We start from the raw sequence: 15,170 nt of genomic DNA on the forward strand, positions 1-15,170 counted from the left end.
AATCGTCCCTCCTTTTTCTCTAACTGGATTTTTGATTATTTTTCAATCATTAAAATATTTTTTCTTTGTGAAACAATGATGTTAGATCTATCTAATCTCAGTTCAAAGTTATTTTTTTCATCTTCTTTACAGTCATTTTCTCCTCCGTTTTCTCACTTCTTTGATCAGAAATTAATAAGTTTTAAAGCATATTTTTTTTTTCATTCATAGTTAAAAAGTTATCATAGACATATAATCTATCACTTTGTTTACAGAGCTGTTAATTTGACTTCATGTGGAACGGGCCGTTTGCTGATGTTGATATAACTCGTGGCCCAATCCATTTGTATATGTTACTTTTGTGTTCATGCTATTGTACATATGCCTAATAACAAATACAATAAAATATTATTAAACTAAGCTACATTTAGGTGCGTGTACGACCTTCTTCACTTCGGAACATATTTTTAGGGTTAATTCATCATGCCCTCGTTACAAATTCAGTTTCTTTTGTAACGGTCGTTCTGTGGATATAGTTCCTTATGCCTACTTTTGTAGGGATGTCGCAATTTTGTGGAGATACGATTAACTGCCGCTTAGCTCAGTAGGGAGAGCGTTGGTCTACGGATCGCGGGGTCGCGAGTTCGATCCTCGGGCGAGGCGTATGTTCTCCGTGACGATTTGATAAAAGACATTGTGTCTGAAATCATTAGTCCTCCACTTCTGATAATTCATGTGGGGAAGTTGGCAGTTACTTGCGGACAACAGGTTTGTACTGGTACAGAATCCAGGAACACTGGTTAGGTTAACTGCCCGCCGTTACATGACTGAAATGCTGTTGAAAAACGGCGTTTAACCCAAAACAAACAAACAAACAAACGATTTACTGCGTAAGAAACGCCCATCTTCTTGCTTGGATTTTTCGGAGCATATGCGCCAAGTAAACTAATAATATTAGTGTAAGAAGGCTTTTGTTATCTACTGCTGCGGTATGCAACAAAGTATAAGATTTCCTCAAATGTTTATGTTTGTATCTTTATCACGAAGAAATATTTCTAAATACAGGGTGAGGAAAATACTAATATAAATGATGTATTTGTACCATTGCTCCACTCCAAGATCAGCGGGATTGCTTTAAGGATATCCAAACAAGTTAATATAACCCACTTATCACAAATGTCGTCAAGCCCTCTAATAAATAGTGTTTGTCAATGTTATATATTTTGTCTCAAAAGTGTGTTTATATGTTTTTATTTTAAAACGATCATAAAATGTCGTTTTCATGCTGCGAGTTTAGGTTGAACTAGTTTCGGAAAGGAAAGTTGAGAACTTATTAAATCGTTCTTTCCCGTAAATAGTTTACATTTAATTTATTTTTTAGTAGAAAAAAATTCATTTTAACTACAGATTTCGTAAAAAATATTTCACGTTTTCTTGTTTGGTGGACTTCAACAGGCTTCATTTAAAAATGCATGTACTTTTATCTACTTATTTCTGTAGATGTCAAGTGACGTACGTTAAGATAAAGTACATTTTTATGTACTTTCATCAAATATATTTTGGATAAGTAAACCCTCGTATTTTTTTACGACTTGGAGGTATTGTAACTGTGATTTACATGTGTCATAAACAAACTTGAACAAAGTTTTGCAGGTAGGGTTTTGATTAACTATATTTCTAATAAAACCTACATATTGCTTATTATATATACTTTCATATATATGTTGATATTTTAAATTATATTTTCTCAGTGATGCTTCATTTGATACTGTTGCATATTATTTAAAAGGATATTTTTTTCATATCCTGTTTCATTACAAACATATTTACCTTTAGAATGTTTTCATTGTATTTACCAAGCTATCTAATTGTTAGGTGCATGGTGAAATCAATGCAAATAAATATATGAAAAAAACCTATATAACCCGTCATAACATACTCATTTTTTTAGATATTTTCGTCCGCAATGTTGTTTTCAATTATTTCCACGTTGCTTTGTCTTTGTACGAAAACTCATTGTGACCTTTGCATTTTACTAAACGTAGCATACATTTACACTACTGTCCACCAACAGGCTCAATCAAAACGAGCCTACACCATTTTCATTTTGGTCGTGTTGAGCGACCTGTAAAATTTCCACTTTTTTTTCTATTTTAATGGTATTTGTTGAACGTTTCTTTTTTATTATTTTTTAAGTTTTGCTAATAAAAAACAGTCAAAGGCACTGACCTCCAGATTGTTCGAAAACAATAAAAAAAAAATGTTTTTTAGATATCTGGAAATAAATCCTGTATTTCTTAAGAATGCTTTTAAACTTAATTACTGACAGACTATATGTTATGAAAACATATGAGAATTAGTTGTCTTTACTACTTTTACGACGTAAATCTAAAAGCGTTTGTAACGCTTTACTCGCGGTATATTGCCTCGATTATAAATATCTATATTTAAGACGCATGAACATTAAATCCTCTATAGCGGTACAGTGGAACTTCCGGAAACCGGACCTTCTAAAAACCGGAAGCCTTTGAAAACTGCACGAAACTCAAAGTCCCATGTTTTCCCTTCTTATTTCAACATACTGTTAACTTTTGAAAACCGGAACTTCCTAATTCTATATAGGTAATGACAGTGGAAAACTTCTTTATTGCCGCAGCGGTCCGGGTTCGAGTCCCGACGCGGTCATCTTTTTTTCTTGATTTGGCATTTTTAAAATAGTTTAGAAACAAAAACTCATATTCTAATGTTCATAATATGACCAAATCTGAAAGAAAGATAATTTTTTAGCCAAAATCTGGAGGTCAAAGAATCCCATTGTTTCCTTGTCAGGTGAAGACAGTATAAAGATTACTTTACTAATATACATATATGTTTTTATTTCATTTCATCTGCTCCTTAAAGAAGCTAAAGTGATAGCAGTGTTTACATAAACATGTGATCGCCCTAAACAAATTAATAATGCTATCAGGTAAATAAAGATGAAGTATACCAAAGTTTAATATGTTTCGCGTTAAATCCTCATATCTCTTGTAGTGTTATATAATGGCGTCTACTAACACCCGGCTTGGACACAAAATCTGTTGATAGTTAAGCCTCGTTGTGTAATGTATACTTTCAATTATGTCACTTTGTGGTCTTCCGATACGTTCCGAGGTAACAGCCCTGCAACTGCTGGTTTAAATCCACTCGAACATGGTGTGATTTTAATTATTGTTCAATTAGGTAAGTTCAATATTGATTTAGTTTACAGCCAATTACACTGAAGTTTACATAAAGCTAAACGGAGCAGAGGGGTTTGGGGCTCCATGGCCAAGCTGTTTAGAAAGCCGTTCAGCTCGGTAGACCTACCCAGGTGCCCGTCCGTGCTTAAAATAATGATCGGGGAGATGTATGTTTGTGGAGGTTGGAGCACCTGATGTGTTCCTCTCCGCCTTTTAAATTACAAAAGCTGAATGTAAAAATTAATTATCTGAGTGGTCATTTTTACAAAAACGACATCTTTTAATGTGTATTACATCTCATTCGACTAGGTCTGACTTGCAAAAGGCCTGCAGAGATATTACAATCATGTTTATTTTCTAATCTCTTGCATTTGTTTTGTTAGAAAAGAAAAGAATGATGAGAAAATCTATACATGTGTATCATTAACAATTGAATCTTACCGAATGAGTTGTTGCTTTGATGAGAAAAGTTTAGTGTGACCTTGGACATTGACCTACTGGCCAAAACATATTAGTAATCTACATGTACTACCTGTCAGACAATATCATCCTTTAAAGGTATAAGTCATTGAATCAAACATGTTGTGAATTTCTCAGTTTCTGCTCAAAATTATATAAAAACATAGATAAATGAGAGGACAAAATTGTAAACAACATTTATAAATATCTAAGAGGTCAGCGCCACACCAAAATTATCAAAGAAATTAAATGAAATCTACATACCGTAAACATCATAAAACACCATGGTGTGTAAATATTTAAAAGTCAAGCCTTTTTTCACAAAACAATGTTTATGTGTTTTAATTTTCAAAGTGCTGATAAAACGCAGTATTCACGCTGCGGATTTTTGTTGAACTGCTTTAGGAAACGAAAACTTGAGACTTTCTTAAAAAGTGTAATGCCTTAAGGTATAGTGTGACCGGATAAGATAACAATTCTTTATATCTGATTCTTTCCAAACGCACGTATTTTCATTTGTGCCGTTGTGATTTGTTAACGAGTTTTATCTTTGACATACACGCTAGAAATATATAGCATACATAACTACTGCATATAAACTTCGATAATTTCCGAAGCAAAACACGCAAATACGCTCCTGCGTGTGTTACACATTAGTAGATGTTAAATGTTAATTTACTGTATGAAAGTGACAACTTTTAATGTGTCAGATAGTATAACATCTTATTCGACTAGGTCTTGCAAAAGACCTGCAGAGATATCACAATCATGTTTATTTATTTGTTTTGTTAGAAAATATAAGAACAACGATGACAAAATTTATAGATGTGTATCATGTACAATCGAATATATCGAATGAGTTTTTGCTTTGATTAGAAAATGTTAGTGAGACCCTGGACATTGACCTACTGGCCAAAACAATGATAATTATAGTAATCTACTGCCTGTCACAGACAATCATCCTTTTAAATTTATAACTCATAGGATCAAACATTTCGTGAATTTTTCAGTTTCTGCTCAACATTTTGTACTAATAATAAAACGCCGTATTTATGTTTTGGGTTTTTGTTGAACTGCTTTAGGAACGAAAACTTGAGACTTTCTTAAAACGTGTAATTCCTTAATAGGTATAATGTGACCGGATAAAATAACAGTTCGAAACAGGTTTGCTTCTTTAAATCTCTTTCATTCGAAACGCACGTATTTTCATTTGTGCGGTTTGTGATTTGTTAACGAGTTTTATCTTTGACATACACGCACACTAGTTGTTTTCAGGTAAGTGTTTCTAAAATCACTTGTATCTTTAAGCACTTACCATGTCAGTATATATAACTTCCTACTTGGCTTGCGTTGTGTTAGAATTATTAAAAATTAAAACCCAGCAGAGATAAATCGCTATTGAAAAAGCGAAGAAAGCTTCATGATTAACAGCCTGGATACGAAATATTAGTCACCATGCTTGTTTAGGAGTTATCTGCCCGTGAATATGCAAATTTGAAGAAAAATCCAGTTTTAAGGGCAGATAACTCCTAAACAAGCACGGTGACCTATGATTGCTTTTGCACTTTTCTGTTTTTTACATGAAACTGTGTTCATATACAAAGTTTGAACACATTCTTTTATTGGGAAATATTTAGAAACTGCAAGTAAGTGTCTTTAACTGTCTTTCCTACGGGGTAAAAATCTGATTTATTGGTTAATAAATGTTTTATAAATGATGTCAAAATGTATGTACTTTAGTGTGTATTTCAAAAATAGCAGGACGTCTTGTTTGTTTCGAATAAAATATGAATAGACCATTATATTATATCGTATAATCCCGATTCTTTGCAAGTAACTTGACTTAACAACACAAACATGAAAATTTCTGCTTTTCAAAATGTTGCAGAGACATTTTCCCTAATGATTTTGATTAATTGTTTTCAAATGAAATTATCATAAAAACAATTAGATATTTTCATTAGTTTAAATACTGTCTCTAGTCATTGTTAATTGTTTTAGTGTTATGGCCAATATAAACAAAATTTGGATTTCTTTCAAATCTGTTAGATACGCGAGCAGTGCGAATTACAGTAACGTTGATGTGCTAATAAACAGATTCTCCCAGCACATACTCATCTGTTTGTAATGTTTGGCTTTGAATGCATCTGATGTTCTCAATGCTTCTGGTAATTCTTATACTGTTGGAAATTTAATTCTCTATAATTTTCGTATAAATTGATGTAAGTTTTTTTTATGTTATGTGTTTGACATTGGCTGTGTATTTCTGAAGTTCTATTAGTATTATTTTCTAAAGGTATTTCATTTATAGTTTTTATTTTATGAAAGTATAGTCATAATTTAGACACAGAGGATGTTGACAACTTACACTTGTCTTGTGTTAGGTGGCGATTTGTTAGAATGTAGTTCTCATCAGGGAACAAAAAGAATTTACGAAGGTTAGGACATGTTTTTCTGTTTACTCGTAAAAGATCACATTATACCATTCATCTTTCCTTTTATAATATATATTTTGTTCAAAAATTTAAAGTCACACATGTGGGAGGTTATTTTTGTTTACACATGTTAGTTGTTCAATTATGAAAACATTTACAAATACGAAGACAACACTCGAACATACTTATGTGTAACTTATGTATAACCAAACTAAACCGCATAAATCAGTTTGATTTAGAGCGATCAAACAATTAAATGAACCCTACATAACGCAAATATGATAAAACACCATAAGTATGGTGTGACAAGTTTTAAACGCCAAACTTTTTTTCTCCATATGACTATGTTTATGTCTCTCCATTTTTTATTAATCATAATCTGAGTTTTTGTTTAATAGGATCTTGTTTAAAGTTTTATTACTTTACATATATATACTTTTTGATATTTTGCGTGGATTTTGCGTGGCGAAGTTCTGTAGCCGTTGGTGAAAAGTAAACAAGCAGCTAGATTTAATACATTTCATCTTTTTATAAATTCATCGTATGCACCGCTACAGCAAAGGTTATTCTGTTGATTTATTTTTCAATTTACAATTGATTTAAACATAAACAACAACAATAAACAAATAAAACACACAAACTAACAAAAAAAACACAGACTTAATATACTTTATTTGAATGATAATTCGCAAAGAAAATATCTATTATTATATCACCATAATGTCATATGTTCTTACTTCCTAGTAGTACAAAAATATTCAGCCATGTACTCTATGTTCAAGTGATTCGTGATTTTTCGGATTTCCCGCACTTGCGTTTGCCGATATTGATGCATATTTAATGTAAAACCGAACAACGATGTTGCATATTTGTAATATCGGTGTTTTACGTAAAATCGACGAGAAAAAAAATGTTGAATCAAGGAACATGTATAAGAGACAAAAATAACACTTCAAATGATAATATAAATGAAGCCTAGGAACAAAGCGCAGACAGTTACAATAACGTAAAACACGAATACAAACGCAAATAATTGCATCAATGTATTCGAGGGAAATAATAGCGAATAGCTTCCACAAAGGCACTATTTCGGAAGCCCAGTTTTAGGTGAATTATGTATTTGTCGTTTCAGAAACCAGTGAAAAAAATCTTTGCCGACTTGAAATGTTATGCAGAACCTGTGATTTATCAGTATATGTATTATATAATGAAATAAAAACACGTGTATCTTTTTTTCAAGGCGACGTTTTACAATTAAGATGTAAAAGTATCCATTTTACAGGTTTTCAAAGTGACAGGATAAGAAAAACAGATAAAACAATTTTATACGGCTAATTATATCTATTTCCTGTCACTGAACTATTGTTGCTTTTATTAATATATCATAAAAATTGTCGATGAATAATTCAAATACAAAAACAAATTTGGAAAGGTATTTGTATTTATGACATATTTGTCTGATAAAGCGGGCCTTTCAGTCTGCACTTGCAGTTTTGTTAGTACCTAAACCAATTGTCTCGGTTATACTTTGTATCACATCTGTCGCTTAAACACTGTCCGTATAATCAATGTTTTGAAATGTTTCAAACGTGTTTGATTTAAATGGTAAAATATACTAGTTTATCGAGTATCGTATTCTCCATTAAAGAGCGCAATTTAGTACATAAATGATATATAACATTTAGCCGAAGTTGTATGTATAAAATGTTTCTTGTTCTATTTCAAAATATTGTTAATGTATTATCAAAATCTTTGAATTTTGGTAATCTTATTGTCGGTTTTAATATTATATATGTTCAGATTGAACTGTTTCTTTATTTATACGATTTCCTTATGCTACCCCTAATTAAGCGTACATAGAATTGAGCATCAAAATCTTTATAACTTCTTATCATTAATTTATACCTGCCACCAGGATGTAAAAATACATTACACACCCACTGTATAGTTATTTGGGACTCACTCCTTGCAGAGTAAATGCTAAAATTATCTTGTCTTCATTCAAAATAATTATTTTGTCGTGCTGACAGCTTTAATTAACTTTTAAGTGACTTGTATCCAATTACTGATCTTTGTACTATATTTCATATTGTTGATGCACCATTCAAATCTCGAAAAGTAACACTGTGTACCTATAATTTGATAAAGAACAGATGTTACATAGAAACAAAATTGACTGCGTAGGTACAACTATTTTTTGTTACATAACACCAATATTTTTAATGAAGTGCAGTGTTGTCCACGTGTTCGGTAATTCTAGATACATGTACTAGGATGGATAGAACTCGTATCATTTACATACAATAGCAAATCAAACATTATTTTTTATTACTATTTCCGTAGCAAAACACGCACTGCGCTCCTGCTTGTGTTACACAGTTAGCAGAGTATAAAAGCTGAGTGTTACATGTTAACTGTGTTTTATAAAGGTGACAACTTTTAATGTGTCAGAGTATTATTACATCTCATTCGACTAGGTCTTGCAAAAGACCAGCAGAGATACTACAATTATGCTTATTTCCTAATCCCTTATTTTGGCAGAAAATGTACGAACAATGATGTGAAAATCTATAGAACGGATGTGTATAATTTACAATCGACTCTTATCGAATTGGTTTTTGCTTTAACGACAACATGTTAGTGTGACCCTGGACTTTGACCTACTGGCCAAAACAGTGATAATTATAGAAATCTACTACCTGTCACAGACAATCATCCTTTTAAGTTTATAAGTCACAGGATCAAAGTTTTTTAACATGTTGTGATTTTTTCAATTGCTGCTCAATATTATGCAGAAATATAGCTAAATTCTACCAACATTTATAAATAACTAGAGGTCAACGCCACACCAAAATTATCAAACAATTAAATCAGATCTACATACCATAAACATCATAAAACACCATGGTGTGTAAATACTTACAAGTCAAGCCTTTTTTCACAAAACTATGTTTATGTGTTTTAATTTTCAAAATGAATATAAAACGCAGTATTCATGCTGTGGGTTTTGGTTGAACTGTTTTAAGAAAGAAAACTTGAGAACTTGTTAAAAGTTTAATTTCTTAATAGGAGGTATAATGTGACCGGATTAAATGACAATCGAAACGGGTTTGGTTTTCCTTATACGACTCTTAAAATCTGTTTCATTCCAAATGCACGTATTTTTATTTGTGTAGTTTTATGGCCGCCGTTTGTGATTTGTTCACGTTTCTTTAAATCAGTGTTTTATCTTTGACTTACACGCAAGAAAAACATAATTTGGAAGCTCTTTATGTATTTGATTTGGATTGATATTTATTTAAGGTAAGTGTCTACAAAATCACATATACGATGTATTTTAACTTTTGTCTTGACTGGTCACCTACATTCAATCAAATTATTTAAATTCCTGTTCAAGTCTGCGTCAGCATGGCTTAATTTATGTGCTATTTTAAAATGGTAAAATATTTTTAAAATGTAAGTGAAAAGCTAAGCAAGTTTTCTGATAGACAGACTGGATTTGAAATATCATACTTTAAAAAAAGTATTTGTATGGATGCATAATCTATGTATTTATTACTTTAGTATTATTGAACTAGAACTGCATTTAATATATGCTTTTGTTGAAACGGGATATCTCAAATTTCAGTAGAGATCGAGCGTTTTACTTCGAGATAACCGAAATTCGACATAAAATGAGCCGTGCCATGGGAAAACCAACATAGTGGCTTTGCGACCAGCATGGATCCAGACCAGCCTGCGCATCCGCGCATTCTGGTAAGGATCCATGCTGTTCGCTAACGGTTTCTCTAATTGCAGTAAGCTTTAAAAGCGAACAGCATCGATCCTGACCAGACTGCGCGGATGCGCAGGCTGGTCTGGATCCATGCTGGTCGCAAAGCCATTATGTTGGTTTTCCCATGGCACGGCTCATTTCTTTCACGTGTTTTCAGGACGGGGCGTGAAAATGTCTTCCAATATAGACAGAATTTTGAGATGAACGAGTTCAAGATATCGAGTTTCAACTTTACGATAAATCGTTTTCAATGAAAATTACCATAACAAAGACAAATTGGGTATTCTTATCGTTTGATTAAATGTATTTAGATTTTAAATTTTCTCGAAGAAATGTTATGGTTAAATGCTAAAAGTGTCTTAACCGGTAAATAGATGTTTGGTAAATGTCATAACGTTTGCTATAGATTTTGCACTTCAGTCTTTTAAAGAAGATTTTGATACACTTTACACTTGAGGTGGACACTCATAAATGTGCATCTGTTTATTTTTAAAATCGATTTCGTAGCAGAACCCCGCGGGAGAAAAAAATACTCTCATGGGAGGAGCCGACTTTGAAATCGTCCCAAGTATTCACTGTTTGATATATAAAAGGAAATGGCCAATTATTTCTCTATTAGACCCGAAATATAGTTAGATTTCAAGAAAATCAAAGAAAAGTCTAATACAAAAGGTAGCTGAGTTTGCGAACATTCCGGAGACCGTTTTATATGATAATGTCGGTGTTCAGTAATATGATATTCGTTTTCCTGATAATATTTTTCGCCGTATACAGTGTTATGACGTGTTGTTGTATACGTGCACACATAACATTCTCAGTGGACTCAAAGTTTGCGGGGTAAGTGCTTAATGATTTCTTCTGCTGAAACAATTAGTGCTTAAAAAAAAGTCTTTTAAAAAAGCTTCGATAAGCTTTAAATGAACTCACAGCCTCTTGAAATTAAGTATTCTTTGTTATGGTCTCAAATCTGCAGTCATATAATCTCACAGGTACTCAAATATCTTTCCTTCGGACTGAAATCTGATTTAAATCTATTGACCATTGATTAATAACTGTTTTTATACATGATGTGAAAATGTGTGTTATAGTCGGTAGTTCGAAAATGGCAGGACGTCTTGTTTGTTTCGAATGAATATATAGATACACAATTGTATTTTATGTACAACAAATTGTTTGTTATTTAACAACATAAAGATGAAATTTACTGCTTAGAAAATGTTGTAGGGACATTTTCTCTGATAAAATATTCAGACAATTTTGTTGCACACCTGTAGCAGTTAAACGTCTTACAAGAATTGTGCTTACTTATGTAATCAGCATAAACTCTAGCAAGTTATATATCTGCCATCAAAACAATTTCTTAAATAATTTGCAGGTTAAATGAAATTTGGAAATACCAGCAAACATGACTGTTTGACGATAATTTTGATTGATTGTATTCAAGTCAAAACATCATAAAACCTATTTCATATTACCTGTCTCTAGACAATGTTATTTCTTGATGATAATGTCGATACGATATAAACAAAATTAAATTTCTGGCAAATCCACGAACTGCGCAAGCTGAGCGAAATACAGTAACAGATGTTGATGTGCTACTAAAGAAATCTTTCCAGTACAGAGGCTCGGGTTGCTCGTGAGCTGCAAATAAAACCTCTAATTTGTTATGATTTTCTATTGTGGCCTGTTCCGAGTAAGATAAAAATATTTCCTGCGACATGTTTCTACCTTTTCTGGTATTATCCCCAAATTTTTCAAATGGTTACCTGAATTTATATAACGAAAATATATGTGCCGAGTACTTGTAGTAGTTTTCATATTGTCTGAAATTTATTTATTCTTTTAATAGATTGAAATAAGTTTTAGATTTATATGATATCTGTTTATTCTACACTGTGTACGTTTTTTATCTAAAATTCTATCATAAAATTGCTTTCTGTGTCACAGTGTCAATATCCAAAATTTAATGTATTTCAATTTTAGTTTTTATTTTAGGAATATACCTGTTTGCAATATTTCAAGGTTTAGTCATAATAAGACGCAGAGACGGGCAACTTATACTTGTACTAGATTGCGTTTTGATAAAAGGAAGACTTCTTTAAGGAAAAAAGAACTAACAGATGTTATTTCAATTTACTCCTACAAAGTCACACTTTAAATCTTCCCGTTAATGATATATGTTTCATGTGGGAGGCTATTTATCCCTATATATATTGATACAGTTGTTCAAGTTTGAAAACAGTAGCAAATACTAGGGCAACACTTGAACTTGCGTTTGAAACTAAACCATACAAAGAAATTGTATTTAGAGTAATCAAACAATTAAACAAACGTCAAACCTTTGTTTTTCACGTAACTATGTTTATATGTGTATAAATCTGTTGATTGATAGTCTAACTAAGTTATGGTTTAACAGGATCTAGTTCAAAGTTTTATTATTTTTAGACATATACATACATTTTGATATTTTGCGTGGAATTTGGTTAGCGAAATTTTGGTGAAACTGAAACCATTAAATGCAGCTACATTTAATGCATTTCATTTTATTTCAAATCATCGTATGCACCGCTACATCATGAATTAATCTGTTGATTTAATTTTAGCTCACCTGAGCACGAAGTGCTCAATGGTGAGCTATTGTGGCCAGTGGTCGTGCGTCCCCCGTCGCCGTCGTCATTTTCCTTTAAACAACATCTCCTCCTAAACCACCGGGCACAATTTGATGAAACTTCACAAGGATGTTTTAGATGGTCTGCTTTAAAATTGTTAAAAAAGTTGAATTCCGTACAGAACTCTGGTTGCCATGGCAACCGAATGGAAGCACTTTGAAAATCTTCTTGTCCAAAACCACAGGGCCTAGGGCTTTGATATCTGGTATGTAGCATCATCTAGTGTCCTCTACCAAACTCGAAGTACAATATGGTTTATTTTGAGAAACCTAATGTGTTCAATTCGCAAATTGCTCTCGTGTAATTATTGCAGAAACCTTCATGACGAAGTGGTAAGGTCGCTGATGTCAGATCACTTGCCCTAAATCCGCTGTGGGCTTGAAAACTTGCTCGGGATGTAGAAGTTTTTCACGTGAGTGCTGGTTCTTTTGTTTGTTTGTTTGTTTTGGGTTTAACGCCGTTTTTCAACAGTATTTCAGTCATGTAACGGCGGGCAGTTAACCTAACCAGTATTCCTGGATTCTGTACCAGTACAAACCTGTTGTCCGCAAGTAACTGCCAACTTCCCCACATGAATCAGAGGTGGAGGACTAATGATTTCAGACAATGTCGTTTATCAAATAGTCACGGAGAACATACGCCGCGCCCGAGGATCGAACTCACGACCCCGCGGTCCGTAGACCAACGCTCTACCTACAGAGCTAAGCGGGCGGGCTACAGGTGCCAGTCATGGCCTGGCAAAATGTCCGGATAGGGAACTTCGGGTCTTCCCAAACCATTAAATGCTTGAAAGGCACCAAGTGACGAGTGATTATGTGACTATGACGTTAAAACTTACTATCACAAACTGCGATAATCGGTATTCAGAACACGCATGTATATATTATTTCACGCATAAAGTGTCCGAGGCCCGTATTTTGTTTAATCATATTACATATTTTGTGTGACTAAATCTTGATCTGCACAGAAGAGCGTCTTTTTGTGAAATAACTACTGGTATTTTCTAAACGATTTAAAAAAAATATATCATGGTTCTTTAAACGATATTCTTAAAATATTGCCAATCTATCTTTTAACTTTGCCGTACACAGACTTTGTGAAAAAAATGTTCAGGAAAAAAAAATAGAAAAATATGCGATCAATAACTTCTGCCTTTACAATATTATTCTCATTTCTATCGCTGTAAATAATACATATGATATGAGATCATATTGGCGTCGGTCTAATTCGTAGTCATATTTCTAAGCGCGTTTTGTCATATTTAGGAGATAATAGCGTGACCGGTATATTCATATTAGGTCTATTTTGACAATGGAAAAATAGTTCCCTTGTTCTCTTTATATTTGCCATTGAACAATTTCTTTCGATGCCAATGAAATCTTGAGCCATTGCGTTTTTACTTTATTTTCATTTCTTTCGTTTTACAATGAATGGGTCTCGCATTCCGCATGCGGTAGAAATCATGTAAGTAATATAAAATAAGTAAATAAGTAAATAATTCCGTGAGTTACAACACGGTTAAAGGAATAATGCATATGAAACTCGAACGGTATTTTTGCAGTTTTATATAACTGAAATAACGAGCAAGTGTTTTGCTGTACTTGTAGGATAAATTTTCATCTCCGTCTCCTCTTTTACATATGATCGACTTTACTGATAAAATGGGACTTTAAATATGTCAACTCGGCCATAGTTATAGTTTGACTTTGATAACATTTTTTTTTAAATAATTCACTTTGTCCTCCAGCAGCTATACCTATGACCAGGTCTCTGGTTGCGATCGAGACGCTCATCACTTCCGGGGATTCTTATGTTACTAATGGTTTAGTGTTGACCGCTAAGATTTCTAATAAATTTAAATTTTACATTTGAACAGCTAATTTCAAAAGTATTCTACATTGGATCATTTAAAACATTATGTCAGAATAGAAAAAAATCAAGTACATAATTATTATATATATGCAATGTTTAGCAAATTCAACTATTGAATCTGTTATATTTCGAAATTCATGTATTTTAATTTGTGAATGTCTGCAGATAAACGGATTTATTGTAGCTTGATTTATTCAATTTCATGAACAAATAAGAAAAATCAACAACAACACGTGTAGCGTTTGTTCATAGATAATTATTAACTTCCAACGTTTCGGCGTTAAGCCTTCCTCAGGGAAGAATAACAATAAAAACAACGGACGTGACGTCGTTAAACAACGTCGCGTAAAAAGGCGGTAAAATGTATACAAAGTTTAGATCTACATTATTTACAATGTTAAATAAATTAAAAATAACGTTCCTTTAAACGGATTTAACAAACATACCGAGTAAATTGTCGGATAGTGTTTATACAAAATTTCCTATACTTATGTATATAAAAAACAGAAATAGGAAAAAACAACGATATACTCGGCATTACAATATGTAGATCAATACAATTAGTTGATTGGTCAATTAATATCAAATAAAACTTTAGAATTTAAACCATCTGGATAGAGCGTTTTCAGTTTATGTATCCACATTGTTTCTTTGCAGAGACGATCAATGTCCTTTCTTACAACATCAATAGGCATAAAAGAAAAGTCCTTTAAGCAATGATCTCGTAAATTGAAATGTGATGCAACCATTGAGGAAAAAG

At 32.6% G+C, this 15,170-nt stretch overlaps 1 protein-coding gene across 3 annotated transcripts in view; it reads left to right on the plus strand.

Moving 5' to 3' along the window:
* Positions 1–1,483: 1,483 nt before the first annotated feature.
* The window catches only part of LOC123524642 (prostaglandin E2 receptor EP4 subtype-like), a 114,505-nt gene continuing 100,818 nt past the window's right edge, over positions 1,484–15,170 (plus strand). The window contains exon 1 of one of the 3 annotated variants that reach the window (XM_053538672.1): positions 1,484–1,632. The gene's annotated coding sequence lies outside the window, so the exon portion shown is untranslated. Of the gene's footprint in view, positions 1,633–9,241; positions 9,398–12,871; positions 12,951–15,170 lie in introns of those variants that run through there. The other 2 variants (XM_045302982.2, XM_053538674.1) reach the window with 2 other exon arrangements.

The sequence above is a fragment of the Mercenaria mercenaria genome, chromosome 3, assembly GCF_021730395.1.
Source record: "Mercenaria mercenaria strain notata chromosome 3, MADL_Memer_1, whole genome shotgun sequence".
Lineage (NCBI taxonomy): Eukaryota > Metazoa > Mollusca > Bivalvia > Venerida > Veneridae > Mercenaria > Mercenaria mercenaria.